General features: G+C 39.6%; 1 long non-coding RNA gene across 1 annotated transcript; it reads right to left on the bottom strand.

The window, feature by feature from the left end:
• Positions 1 to 8,477: 8,477 nt before the first annotated feature.
• Positions 8,478 to 14,217, bottom strand: LOC139705770 (uncharacterized). Its single transcript, XR_011707592.1, has 2 exons — positions 13,588 to 14,217; positions 8,478 to 9,400 (listed from the first exon to the last, which is right to left on the bottom strand). It is a non-coding gene; the product is annotated as an uncharacterized lncRNA (long non-coding RNA).
• Positions 14,218 to 14,752: the final 535 nt, after the last annotated feature.

Raw genomic sequence — 14,752 nt, 5'->3', positions numbered from 1 at the left:
TTCAACATCAAAGAGTGTGTGTTCTAATCAACCCATCCAATGATGGGATGCTGTTGCCTACTCTGACGAAAGTTCTGTCTAATCCTATTTTATTCCAGCTCTGTCTGTTTCAAGACTACAGTAGATATGGAAGCCTAAGAGCCTTTCTCCTGATACAGTGAAGTAAGCAGGTTTAATTTTCTTGCCACACTAGCGAAGACATAATTTAACATTTTCCAAAGGCCAATGGAGTGGTGCAACTCCAGCGCGTTTCCTTTAAGAGGGAAACAGCACATGTTCGTGTTTCTGTTTTATCGGGGACAATACACTCTTACAAATAATACCATGATGCTGCTAGAAATGGAATGATTCAAAGATAGGGCCTGTACCAAATGTCAGTAAGTACACACAAAAATTCAATCACCATTATAATCAGATAAGGCCTTTTTCTCCCTGTGGGCATAGGTTGTTTTTAAAGATACCTTTTTTTTAAGTTATGAAAAGCAAAATCAATTCTTATTTTATTTTTATCTAAAATACTCACGAAAGGATTTTTCCAGTGGTAAAGCCAAACTGCAGTTGCTTGTTTTGTTTTTGATAAAAACACACATGATTAAAAACTGCCTAGAGTTGCACTATAACTTGGAGACATGTGACTTGTTTCAGAAGCTTCAGTATTTTAAGAAATGATCTGACAGGAGTAATTTGATACAAACTCCAGCATTTCCTTTATGAAATAACAGAAAAATCAAATATATGTTGGAGTTAATTAAGTCTCACTTCTGCCACCTTAGGTACTCTGTTCTTCCTTTCTTAGCAAGTTCAACCACACACGCAAAACTCCAATCAACATCTATTTGCTAATGAGTCTCAAATTTACATCTCTAACCAGAATTCAGTTTTTGAACTCCCTCTGTATCCAATTGCTTTCTCAATTTCTCAGCTCGAAGCTTTTGAAAGCTCATGAAACAGTGGCAGTATAAAACCTCTGGGCTGCTTTCTCCCAATGAATCTTTTTATAATTTTCCTGTTGGACGGTAGAAAGAAATGGCATGTTCTTCTCTGACCTCTACCATTAGCAAGTCTTATCCTTTTCTTCTGCTAAAGATGTTTCAAATGTATCAATTTTTATATATCATCTCTGGTCCTTTTTTTTCTTTCACCTACCTTTTCTCCCTGACACTAAACCTTCCCCCACTCCCAAACTTTCCAAATGATTTTTCTTTTTTTTTTTTTAAGGAAAGTGGGACTGATTTAAAAAACAACAACAACAACAACAAAAAAAACAGCTCAAATATGAACAGGTTATTTCCAACTTAAAACCCTTTAAAGGATTCTCATTTATACAGAGTAACTGAAAAAATGTCTTTAACAAGGGCTATGAGGGCATAGGCTTTTCTGCTTACTTTACTAGACTTATTTTGCACTATCTTTCCTGTTCTCTGTGCTAAAACCACACTGCCCTTCCTTTCGGTCTCAATTACAGCATGCTCTCTCTGGGAAGAGGTCTTTGCACATACTGCTACTATGCTGTACCAGTGCCATTTCTACCACCATCACCACCACCTCCACTGACATCAGCACCACCACCACCATTATGCCTCACCGGGACATGCTTGCCTTGCTTTTTCTTCAAGTGATTGCTCTTAATTCATCTTTCATCTCAAATATCACTTATGTATGGAAAGTTTCTCTGACTCAACAGCCTAAGAAAGATTTCTCTGGTCTCTGCTGTCATAGAATTTCATTCTTTTCCTTCAGATTTCTTAGTTCAATTTTAAATTATATGTATATTTTTAGAATTATTTGATTAACATCTGGCTCATAAGCTCAATGGGAATACAGATCATATATAGTTTGTTCAGGCTGCCATAACCAGATACATAGTCACAAAATGAGTAGCTTAAATGGCATAAATTTATTGTCTCTACAGTTCTGGAGGCAAGAAATCTGAAATCAAAGTGCTGGCATGGTTGATTTCTTTTAGAGCATATGAACAGAATCACTTCTCTCCTTGATTTGTAGATGGCCAACTTTTCCCTGGGTCTCTTCATATAGTCTTTCCTCTCTTTGTGTCTGACTCCCATACCAAATTTTATGCTTTTTTACAAGAACACTAGTCATATAGAATTAATTACCTCATTTTACTAATTACACCTGCAATAACTAGTTCCCAAGTACCACTACATGCTAATGTACCAGAACTCAGGACTTTAACTTACATGTTGGGAACATGACCTACCCCATGATGAAGACCATGCTTCTTTGCCTACCACTGGGTCTCCAATTCTCAGGCAGCATCAGATCCATGAATAAATTAAAAAGTGGTGCTTCTTAGAGCACCCTACCAGGTGAGGGTATTAACACATTAACATGGCATGATTATTCCTATATTATTTCTTCTCTTCCATCTTAACCATGAGTTTTTAATTATAAAAAGAGGAGGGAAATATAAAAAAAGAATTTTTTATTAAAAACAGCATAAAACTGAGACCATTACCTAAAATGATGTGACTGTAACAGAAAGTCTAACCTTTTTCAGGAACTAAATAGATTTTTTTATGAAGGAGAAACAGAGAGGGAGAGAGGCATAGAAAGGAAAGAAGTTCTATTTCCGATTGTTTTAGGGCTTGGAAACACAATAGGGAACATGGATAGAAAATAGCCCTGCTACTTTCCATGCCTGAGACACCAAGTGCAACATATCATACCTTTCAAAGATAGCCACAACAAAATCTCCCATAGCCATTGTCTGCTGCAATGTAGACATGTCGTTCCCTCATCAGGAGATGGCTTCTGTTACCTCATGCCCTTGAAGGTGGGCAGGTGTCCATCATGACTGCTTTCATCAATGGAATATAGCCAAAATGACTCTGTGGCAGCACTGGGAGGAGCTTTTAGTTTCATTTTTTTTTCTTGGCGTTAAACCTCCCATAAGAAGAGTGACTATACAAAAATCACCATGCCACGTGGAGAGGCCTTCAAAAGATGAGAGAGCATGTAGCAAGAAGGATAGGGTCAAGGAGCACCACCAGGCACCAGATCTGAGTGCAGAGACTTTCTTAGATTCCACCCAAATGATTCCAGTCCCAGTTGCTGTCTGATCAGAAACCTGCAAGAATTCCATAGAAAGAGCTGACCAGCTAATCTCAGGCAACCCTCAGGATTAAGAAAGATAATAATAAGTCATTGTTTTAAGATGCACAGTTTTATGATGATGGATTGGTAGACAGCATAGTAACTAAACACACTAGGTACATGTTCTGTAAAGTGTCTAGAATGCAGCAGGTACTAAATGTGGTATCCTTGAATGGCTAAACTCACCCTCAAAGTACAAGGGGATTGAACATAGAAAAAAAAATAAAGAGATGTGGATTTTATGAGCAAAATGGCAAAAGCCTGTTTCGTAAGTTTCCTCTCAGAATGTTTCTCTTTGAAAAGCCTCCACTCAAAGTCTTTCAAAACTAAGAGAGCTGAATTTAAACAGTCTCTTCCCATCACCAGATCAGGCAACCAATCATACCTCAGGAACCACGGAGGCTTTGGGGAGACAGTTTCTGGTGCTAAGGACTTGTGATATAAAATAATCCTTTGCTGGCAGCTGGAAGCTGTGAATTTTATTCCTAGAACGTGTTAAGATTTGAAGAGAAGGCATTCAGCCACTTCCATCTGATGCTTCATCCAGAAGTTCACACTCCTCATTTTCCCTCACCCATCTCAACTGGAATCCCAGTCTGGATTATTTGGCTGAATTCAATGTTTTTATATTACTAATTTGAGTAGGAAATGATCTATAATTGGAGCCTGACCACTGGCAAATTTATCTACCTCTAGTAGCCTTAATTTTCACTTGTTTAAGAGGCTAACATGATAAAGAGAGATAGTTACTTGTTTATTGATCAACTTTGCACAGGATTAAAAGAGGTTCATTTATCAAAACAAACTCTTGCCTTCAGAAATAAGCACATCTCTGATTTGAAAAACACAAACAAAACTTTACACAACTAAATGGATTATTGTCCATGTTCAAGAAAGGTATTTATATTAAAGGGCTCAAAAAAAAAAAAAAAAACTCACTTCTGAACACCCATGCCTACCTGTTACAGACACATATACATCCACTCTTTTTTGTATTCCCATATTCGGAGCCATGCAAAACATGTGGGTGCAAAGATGCACATGTGTGTATGTGGGTATACACACACACACACCCCTTCCCAGAGGACAGGCCTCAGCTTTTCCCATTACACACACATGAAATCTATTATTTATTTTAATAATTAAAACATGCATTCAACAAAAATGCTAGATATTTATTGTTTAAACGTTTTAAAACATGAAAAGATTTTTTAAAAGAGGTTTCCCTGGTAATGTGGCTTCGTTCTCCTATTACAGCTGCCACTGCACATCCCTGCAGGAGCGCTTCCCAGAACCAGCCTTGACACAGCCTCTGAAGCATAAGAGCAATAGAACTCGGTCATGAGAATGTTCTCACTGAGTGAGAACTCCATGCAGTAGATATTTGTCATTCATCTCCCAATCTAGTCCAGACATGAATGTCTGTTGATACCTTTATTTATATTGCCAAGTGATGTGAAAGATGTAAATGAGACAATAAAGGCCCATTTTTGAAACTTACATCTTCATCAATGACGTAGCAACTTCTTTGTTGGGTAACACCTCTCAAGTACTTGAAGAATATTCTTGAATCGTTTGTGCTATTTACAGTATAATAGTCCATAGCCAGACAAACTTAAACTTAGCTTGCAGAATTTTCTCCAGCTTAGACAATCAATCCAACAACAAATCAGAATGACAGAGCTCATGCCCTTTTCCCGGGCCATGATTGAAGGTCTCAGGCATGTTATAATTCAGGATGGATTTTGTCCTTTGAAGCCAGGTCACTTCTTTAAGTCCTGTGCATTTTTTTTTTTTTTGGTGGGAAAACTCAATTAATCTGGTAGTAATTCAAGAAATAAGTGACAAAAATACCAGTTCAATGCTTCTTTTGTATCTTATCACCACGTAAGGATTGATTCTTAACATTGTACTATACCTATTGACATCCAAGAGCCACATAATTTACATGACTTATTTCCACTCTGAGTAGTTGGTTTTGAAATAATACACCACACTTATATTTACAGGATTATCTCCCAGAAAGTGTACAATATCCTTTAATTTCCCATGCATACAGTTGTTTCTTAAAAACTATAAACCTAAACATAAAGTTAGAAAATTTCAATAATCTTTTTTATCATTGAAGTCTCATTATCAACTATGCTGATTTATTACTATTGTTTACATTTCAGAAATCATCAGTGTGCAAATGTCTTACTTAGGAAAATGCTCAGAATAATCCTATGCCTTTTCAGTATAAACCCTGGAATATTTTTGGAGCAATGTAACACCAAGGCTCCAAATAAGGCATTATGACATACATACCACATGATGTGATTAAAAATAAAAGAGAAGAAGCAGGAGAAAAAAATTCCAAACTACTTAAAAGAAATGGTGAATAGTTGAGGGCATTAGCATGTGCCTATGGTCCCTGGGAAGCTGAGGCAGGAAGATCATTTGAACCCAGGAATTCCAGAGCAGCCTTCAAAACATAGGATGAACCTGCCTTCAGGAGAGTGAGGGAAGAGAAAGAAGAGAAAAGAAAAGAAAAGAAAAGACAATGAATATTAATAGATAAAAGAAATTGGGCCTTCATAAGCAGGCATTCTATAAATTCCCTACGTGTAGGAAACTTCTAAGCCAATTAAAATATTTCCTAGACTACCTTCTATTTTAACTCATTACCCTTGTGATATAGTCAACTAAATGGCCAAAAGAACTTCACAAAGAGAATACATTTGAATCTAAACTGGATAGTCAATGCAGACTCCCTTACACATGCCATAATAAATTGGTAACAATTTTTTTTTTTTTTTGATACCAGGGGTTTATCCCGGGGTGCTTAATCACTGATCTATATTCTCCAGCTCTTTTTTTTTTTTTTAGTTATTTATTGTTTGGCAGGATCTCACCAATTTACTTATAGTCCCTCAAAATTCCTGGGGCTTGCCTGGAATTTGTGATACTCTTGCTTTAGCCTCCCGAGTTGCTGGGATTACAGGCACTCACCACCATGCCCAGCTAGTAACAAAAAAACAAAAGTAACTGATCACAGGAGCTTAAAATTCTTTTGTAAAGCATTATGTGATACTAAACTTTCATTTCTCTCTTTGCTGACAGCATTCAGAAGAGTAAAAAGAAATGGTAATGTAGTTTTCTGAGAAGAAATATGCACAGGATTCTTTTTGGATTGTTCTGTGTTGGTTCCTGCAGAGACAGAATTACCCTACAAGAAGATATTCTCTTTACTATATCGACAAAGTATCACCCTCAGTCAGAGCGCAATTACCATTGCAACACATTCTTTGCTTTTTTTAAACAGTCTGTCTCATGTTGCTGTTCTATAGAACTCGAGTCTTTTTTCTTCCCAGACACAGTGACTCTGAATGCTAAGCAGTATGAAGGGGTACTGAGAAGACCTCCTGTAGATATATTGGGTATTAAAACACACCAAAAAGGGACAGCTTTGTACTAAGGTGGTTGGCTATCATTCACGTCCATTTTCTTATGTTCCAGAGCTGCACAAAGTAACCTGGGATGCTTTGTGCACTCTGAGTTAACCTGATGCCTGGTTGGGTTCCTTTGCAACTTGACATTGTGCACACAGATACTGTATCCTAGAGATGGCTGTCAAGAAAAGACTCATAATGATTGAGCTCCTTAAAATAAAATCTCTTTTTTAGAGACTCCTAAGTAGTTACAGAAAATAGAACAGAATCCAAGAAGACTTCCACAGAACTCTCCCAAAGAGCATGAAAGTCAAGGGCAGTTTGGCCCTGAGGTTGAGGTGGTCTGGCACAACGTCCCCAGGCCTCTGGAAAGAGAGTGGGGGTGACTTGGATGCACGTGGTGTTCTGCAGCTTCATTGTTTTCATCAAGGAAATGGACCTCAGGGCCATAGGCCTGAGAAAATATTAATTCTCTTCTTGTCTCTACTAAGCATTTTATTCATTCTGGCTATTTGGTAGCTTTGCTGAATTTACCCAAAATAAGTGCAAGAAATTTATCATCTTGAATTCTGGAGAATCATTATGGGTTTTGTCCTTGTTAACTTCTCTGTGGGCATTGTTTAAGAGGACAGTAAATATGAGGCATGAGTTTGACATTAATGGGAATGAGATTTGAATTTCATCTGTGCCCTATTTGTAAAATATCAATAATGATTTTTTCCCTAAAATAATGTGCTTAGGATTGAAAATAATCATATAGAGAGGGCTTAGCACATACTAACAATTCAATGAACTACTCCAATTGTTGATATTTGTTTCTACTATTATTGTTGAAGGACGTTCATCTTTCTAATGGAAGAAATCATTTCTGAGGCATCAACACCACCAAATTACCTATGACATATAAAAGTGAAATCATTCACAGTCAACAATGACATTTTTCCCCAAACAGAAAAAGTCTACATTTTTTTAATTTAGTTTTTTTAAATTAGTATTTTACAAATATGCATAAAGTAAAATTTATTGTGGTACATTCATGTATACACATAAGATAGTTTGGTCAGTTTCATTCTACTGTTAATATTACTTCCTAATTATAAAGTTAATATGTGCCTACAGTAAAATGGAAATGATAAAACATTAATATGTTAGACAATAAATATCTCTCATAATTTTAAACCTCCAAGATCATCTGGGTTTATTCTTTCAGATTTATTTACATGTATATTCATACATATATGCTTAGGCATATGCATGCATGTATGTGTATATATGTATTTGAGTATATGGATATATATACACATGTATGTATACCCATATAGGTATACATTTGCTCTTCACCAAGTGATTAAATTTGTCTCAGTAAAATGACCTAGAGAATTTTAGAAGTCATTATACAAAGAAAGTCCATTATTTTCAAGTTCTACCTAGTTGTCCATTACTCTGATGAACTATGATTTTATATATTGCAATGCTGGTTGTTAAGCTTATTTTGAATTTGTAACTCTCTCAAATTAAAAAGGAACACAATAGAGAATGGATGCAAATTTTTCTAATATTTTAACAATATTAATAAAAGACATACAACTGAGATTATATTATAATTCTTTTTACATTAATAATGAGTATGAGAGCATTTTAAACATCTTAAAGTCACTTAAATGCTAGTACATATTTTAAAGGTCAGAGTGTTCTTTGCCCACAGTACAGCAAAAGTTTAAGCACATATTTGCAGCATGTATTTTAAAAGGGAGAAATGTGTCAAAATGAGATAAATGAAGATATTTTGATGACATTTACCATGGATGAAGTAGACAGTAGAATGTATATAGGAGAAATGGTGGCACTGAAGGCATATATCTTTGAGATTTAAGACAAACACATGGCTTTAGCTAGTCTTCACAGTTGAAAGGAAAGTGACCACAACACTCGGAGCAACCAACAGATCTTTATTGCAGCAGTGCAACAAAGAGAAAGGAAAGAAGGAAAGAGAGAGAGAGAAAAGAGAAGAGATGAACAGGGAGAGAGCAAGAGCAAGAGAGAGACAGAGAGTGCGCATAAGAAAGATAAAGAGCAAGAGAGAGAGAGCAAGAGAGAAAGAGCAAGAGAGAGAGAGCAAGAGTGAAAGAGCAAGAGAGAGGGGGGGCCTGGCAGGAGGGAGTTTTTATAGCCCAAATCTAATGGGGCCTCTGGGTCTGCAAGCTGCCTTGTTGGCCCAAGGAGGGGTTAAGTGTTCAGCCTTAAGCAGGGTTGAATGTTCAGACTTGAGGCAAACAGGTGATAAAGGACCAGATAGAGGGGTGTTTGAGTGTGTGGGCTATCTTGCAGCCAACATCTGTTCAGCCTGCCCAGCAGACAACAGAGTTCAGCCTGCTCTGCACCCAACATTCCTCCCTTTTTGTTTTTCTAAGTGACACAGGGGACGGCGTAAAGTCCTCTGGCTTCTTCCTGCTTAATGGTGGGCGGCGGCGTTAGACCTAGAAGGGGAAGTGGAGGAATGTTCGGGGGACAGGTCTGAGAACACCAGGGCAGCCAGAAATAACACTCAGTGGCTACAGACAACTACTGTGGTAGGGGTAAAGTCCATAAAAGTTCCTTGAAGCCACAAGTCCTCGATGGCAGCAAACCAGTCCTAGATGGAGGAGATTCTTGGTGTTAGCCACTGGTCCTGTAGCAGGGACTCTAGGAAGTATTGGAGGTGGCTTGGTTGAATCCAGTAATGTTAAGGGTGACAGACCGCTTGCAGCCAGTGGAAGGGCAATTGCCTTGACCCATAAACTGAGAGTGGGTGGTGTCATCCTGGTGTCATGTCACATTGATGTAGAAGCGGTATCTGTGGTTTGAGATAAAAACTTGAGAGAGAATAATGATTAGTAAAAGAAGAAGAGGGTTGGTAAGAAATTTTGAGTTTGGTGGGTATGGTGGAAGTCCAGGACTGGACATTTGGAACAAGTGCCTTTTTAAGGTGGGAGACATGGTGGTACCAGGGGGAGTTTAGGTTTGATGCTTCCTTGTGGGGATACTGTAGAGCAGACAGAATAAGCAGAGTGGACGTGCTGGAGAGTAGTTCTCATTCCTAGGAAGTGAAAGAGGGGTTGTGAAAATTGGAAAAAGGGTTAGAGAGGGTTTTAGATGGGCACAGAGTCTCTGGAGCCAGAGGAGTTGGTCATGAGTCATAGGTGTCCATCTTGGGCATCAGGGCTGGTAGTCTTAAAGAAGTAGTTGATTGACCAGCTTGTTGGTGAATTTGTGTATCTGATCTTGCATGAACTTCTGTAGGCAATTTAATAGACGTGGTTCTATTAGGAGAAACATAGAGCGGACTAATAGGGGTCCTGTGAGGGGGAGGAGCCAAGGCCATACTTAACTGAACATTCCCCATGGAGCCTGTTGGCTTAGTTGCTGTCTCTTCTTTTCTAGCTGTTCTTGTCCTTTATTACTCCCAGGAATGACTGGTTTTGGCTTAACTGGTTTTGGTAGGTGTTTAAGACCAAGTTGGTCAAAAGTGACTTTGTTTCTATCTATTGTTAAGAGTCAGCTGAGTTCCCATAGAGGTCGCTCGTGGGGGAACCTGAGAGTGGCTTCTTAGTTCTGCTAGTGCCATTTGCGCTAGGATGGGTCCAGGTCTTGCTTGACCATGTGGCTTCCCTTGGAAGCATCAGGGATGTCTCCTGTCTCCAATGACCCTCCTATTCACAGTAAATGCACTGATTGGCTTTTCATTCTCCAGTGGTCTCATTAATCTCCCTGATTAGGAGGTTATGTGGCCCAGAGTTGCAAAGCTCTTTAGAGAAGTTCCCTGTTCCCTGGATTCAGACTGACTCAGAGGGCCAGAGCCAAATATTGGTTTTCTTGGCCATTTTAGTTTAACTTTAATCTTGATCATAAACATCCAGCAAAGTCAGTTTCACCCTAAATTAAGAGTATTGGGCTTTAGCTGAAGTCTGGCCTACTTTGGAGTCATTCTTACATGTAGTAAGATGGGAAGCACAGCCTTATCTCAGGTAAGGCTAAGATTTATAAATCTTAGGTAAAGTGTTCTAGTATTGAAGCTGATCTTTTTTTTTAAATATTATTTTATAAAATTTACATATATTGTTGCTTGATGTCACATGAATACTAGATAATACAGTATATTACATTTAAATTGTACCTAGTGTATAGAACTTTATATTAATCTTATTGATAACAGGTCCAGTTATAAAACATTAAATGATATAAATAAATCTCCAATATGTTATTTTTATAAGCCTAAAATAACCATGCAACCTTTTGGAGAACACCAGCTTGATATAGTTTTTTTAAAGCTTCTATCTTAATGACATATACCTGGAAAATATGAGCACATTCAATATACAAAGAAGAGTAATAGTACCACAATTACTACTGATGTTTTTATATTAATCAAGTTTAGCTTTTAGAGAAATAACATATTACAATATTGCAAAATAACAGTTGTTGTTTAACCATAGTTGTACATACAGACCTTTTTTAGCACTTACTTTTAAACCTTCTTATTTACTTAACAGACTCTCTTATCTAGAAACACATTTTTCTTCTATTAAATCCATACCTAGAACCTTCTAATTTCTCTTTCCTATTTGTTAACTCTTTCTTTTTTTTACATTTTTAAATAATCCTTGTAAATTTCTGAATTTAGGCAAATTATTTCATTTTAATAAGAGATATTTTGTTATTTGCAGCACATAATTAATCACAGCTGTTGACCATTTCATGAAAACATGAACAATGTTTAAGTATATAGAATTATACTGTTGTAGGGACAGACAAGGCAAGGCACCTAAGATAGCACTGAAGATAGGGAAATAGTTTTATTTGGTTGCAGCTGGATTTAGAGGGCACATCTTCTGCTGTAATCAATTAATCCCCTGAGCCCCAAGTTTAGGTTGTTTCAGAATTTTGTACCCAACATGTAAGGGAAGGGGCTCAGAAGTTCACAGTCTGTAGAAGTTCACAAAAAGCAGGTTTTTTTCCCTCTGTTCTGGGCAAGTTAACCCTTCAAGGACACTTGGGAGGGGGAGAGCTTTTTTTTCCCTTTCTCTCCTCTTCCCCCCACCCTCCCCACCCCTGCCAGCTGTTATCATGGAGCCCAGTTGGTAACCTCCTTATCTTAGACATGTAGCCTTCTCTGTGAAGCCCCAGCTCAAAGCCAGTGGCCTTGTTTTACATATTTTGTGAAAAACTAGTAAGGGGGTGTCTAGCTTTTGGAGTGCTGATTTTTCCAGTCAGTGACCAAGTAAAACAGGGCAACAGGAAAATAGGAAGTTTATCTACATTGACCTTTTTGTGGAGATTCTTTTGTTGAAAGTCCTAAAATCAGCCATGGTGAAGATTTCTGGAGAAGGTCAGTTAAGCCTTTTCTGTGGACCTGGGTAAGGAGGGGAAGACAGGAAGGCGGGGCTGAGAGCAGCTTGGTGGATCTGAGAATGAGGAAGGAGTGATGTAAAAGAATAGGATTTTCCCTAGCAAGGAAAACTTGAGCAGCAGAACAGGTAGAGCAGAGGGGAGGATGGGAGTGAATATCCCAAAAAGCCTGTAAGGGACAATTCTTAGTAACCTGTTTTCAGTGATGACAAAGCAACTTTAAAGGCCATTTTCACCAGATCTCTGATAGGGGTCCAAGGGCTCTCTTCAGCTGGTTTGAGCTTTGGGTTAGCTGGTAAGAGGACCTGGTGGGACCTGGTGTGGGCACTGACAGAAGAATAGAGGAGTGAGTGGGTAGAGGGATTCCTTCAGTACTTGCTACCTCAGAAAAAAGGCAATGTTTTGAGGAAAGACGATTGTTTAGGTTTTTGATCTAGTGAGTGGAGAGGAGAAGTCAGGTTGTTCAGGTGGGGGAGACAGTGGAGGGGCTGGGGCAGAAGGTTGAGGGTGAGGACCTATTTGAGCCGGGCGATAGGGTGGAAATTCATCAGTAGGGTCAAAAGTAGTGGATGAGTTCGGAGGAGGAGGAGATTGGGGATCAGTGGTTGTGGGTGTTGGTTTGCAAGCTAGAAGAATTTGTAGAGGTCTGCAAGAGGTGCAGAGAGCACAAGCAAGAAGAAAGCTTTGATATAGCAGCTTTTTACCCATTTTTTCGAATGCTCACAGTAATTGTAGAGATCCCTTAGAATGGAGGGCTCCAGGGACCCAAAAGGAGGGCCATCTGCTGTGGTTTCTAAGGGATAAGTGGGCCAGGCCTGGGTGCTATATTTGATCAGTTTTGGGGGTTTGATGTCTGGTGTCAAGGAGAGGGTTTTGAGGTTATCCAAGAGGCATTGTAGGGGAGAGTCGACGGCAGAGAGGACACATTACTCATGTCGCAAAGTAGTATAAGGAGGAGGGGAGGGGATGCAAACGTAGTGTAGGGGAGAAGGAAGGAGACGCAACCGTAGTATAAGAGAGAAGGAGGAAACTGATTTATTGGCAAAAGGGGCGTCCCCGCTAGAGCCAAAAATCAGGAGTGCCTTAGTGGCAGGTTCGAGCTGCAGAGATTGGTCGTCACCGAATCCTGACAGTCGAAGCTCTCGTCCTGGACAGAGCTGGAACCGTGGGAGACCTTGGCCAAGGCTTTTCTTTTCGGGACCCCTCCTGGAGAGGCCGGAGACTTGCAGGGCCGGAAAGAGGGGAAAGAGAGAGACAGGGGAAGAGGGAGGAAGGGGAGGGTAAGGTTCTCTCTAGCAGCCGAGTCTTGAAGGTGTGAGGACTAGGATTTTAGGAGAGCCACAGAGATGGTGAAGGTCTGGGTGGACTGTGATGTTCAGTTCTCTGTTATGTGTCCCTGGAGGTTACACAGTCCTTCGAGGGAGACCTACAAAGCCTATGCTGGTAACTAACAGCTGGGACGGGAAGGGAATAATTTTGAACCCAGGAGTCTATTCTGCCCTAGGAAGGAGTCCCTGAGGGCCACCGTAGCCTTAAAGGCTGTGGTGGGGTGTTTTCCTCCCCGCAGGTGGGCAAAGAGGTTTGCTGGACAATCAATGGCCAAATCCTCCTGACACCACCATTGGGTTTAGGACTCCAGGAAGGGGAAACTCACCAATCGAAGGTCGGTGGTGGATGGAGTTCTGGCAGTCGAGAAAATGGGTTCAGGCCTGGGTTCAGGCCATCCGGTGAGTGGCACTTCCGAAGGAAGAGGGACCCAAAAGTGGGTTTTAACCCTCTCCCGGGTCTCGGCACCAATGAAAGGAAAGTGACCACAACACTCGGAGCAACCAACAGATCTTTATTGCAGCAGTGCAACAAAGAGAAAGGAAAGAAGGAAAGAGAGAGAGAGAAAAGAGAAGAGATGAACAGGGAGAGAGCAAGAGCAAGAGAGAGACAGAGAGTGCGCATAAGAAAGATAAAGAGCAAGAGAGAGAGAGCAAGAGAGAAAGAGCAAGAGAGAGAGGGAGAGAGAGAGAGCAAGAGTGAAAGAGCAAGAGAGAGGGGGGGCCTGGCAGGAGGGAGTTTTTATAGCCCAAATCTAATGGGGCCTCTGGGTCTGCAAGCTGCCTTGTTGGCCCAAGGGGGGGTTAAGTGTTCAGCCTTAAGCAGGGTTGAATGTTCAGACTTGAGGCAAACAGGTGATAAAGGACCAGATAGAGGGGGGTTTGAGTGCGTGGGCTATCTTGCAGCCAACATCTGTTCAGCCTGCCCAGCAGACAACAGAGTTCAGCCTGCTCTGCACCCAACAACAGTAACCATAAAAATGTGGTATGAGGGGTTTCAGAGTAAAATTGGGTTCCATTTTGATAAATTGCCTGTTTTCTTCTAACTCCCACAAATAGAGAAATATAATCCCAAGTGCATGAGAAGTACTTCAAGAAAACAAGCGATCAGAAACTTACATATGTAAATGTTGTGCCAGTTTTTGTAAAAACTGATTTCAGAACTATAAGCAGCTAACCTGATTAGGATCACAAAGAAACAAAATCATAAGTAGCTTATTTATGGCTTGGTTTTGAGTGTATAGAAAGAAAGTGGTACCCTTGGGGCACCCATGAAGATGAGATCCACAATGAACAAATCATCTTGCACTAACTGCTTGGGTTTTTAAGTTGCTCTCTAAACTTGCAGATGATAGAAATTTTCTCAACTTGATTTATCAGAAAAAAAATTGGTAAAAATTTTTGACAAAGTCATTCTTTCTCTGGTTTGGGGAAAGAGGGTGCATGGATTATTATCTTTTAAATTCATTTAGAAGAATGATTCTGAGGCCATTC

The sequence above is a fragment of the Marmota flaviventris genome, chromosome 5 (genome assembly GCF_047511675.1).
Source record: "Marmota flaviventris isolate mMarFla1 chromosome 5, mMarFla1.hap1, whole genome shotgun sequence".
NCBI classification, from domain to species: domain Eukaryota; kingdom Metazoa; phylum Chordata; class Mammalia; order Rodentia; family Sciuridae; genus Marmota; species Marmota flaviventris.
The sequence above is the reverse complement of the archived record's forward strand: the minus strand, read 5'-3'. Positions and strand labels throughout refer to the sequence as shown.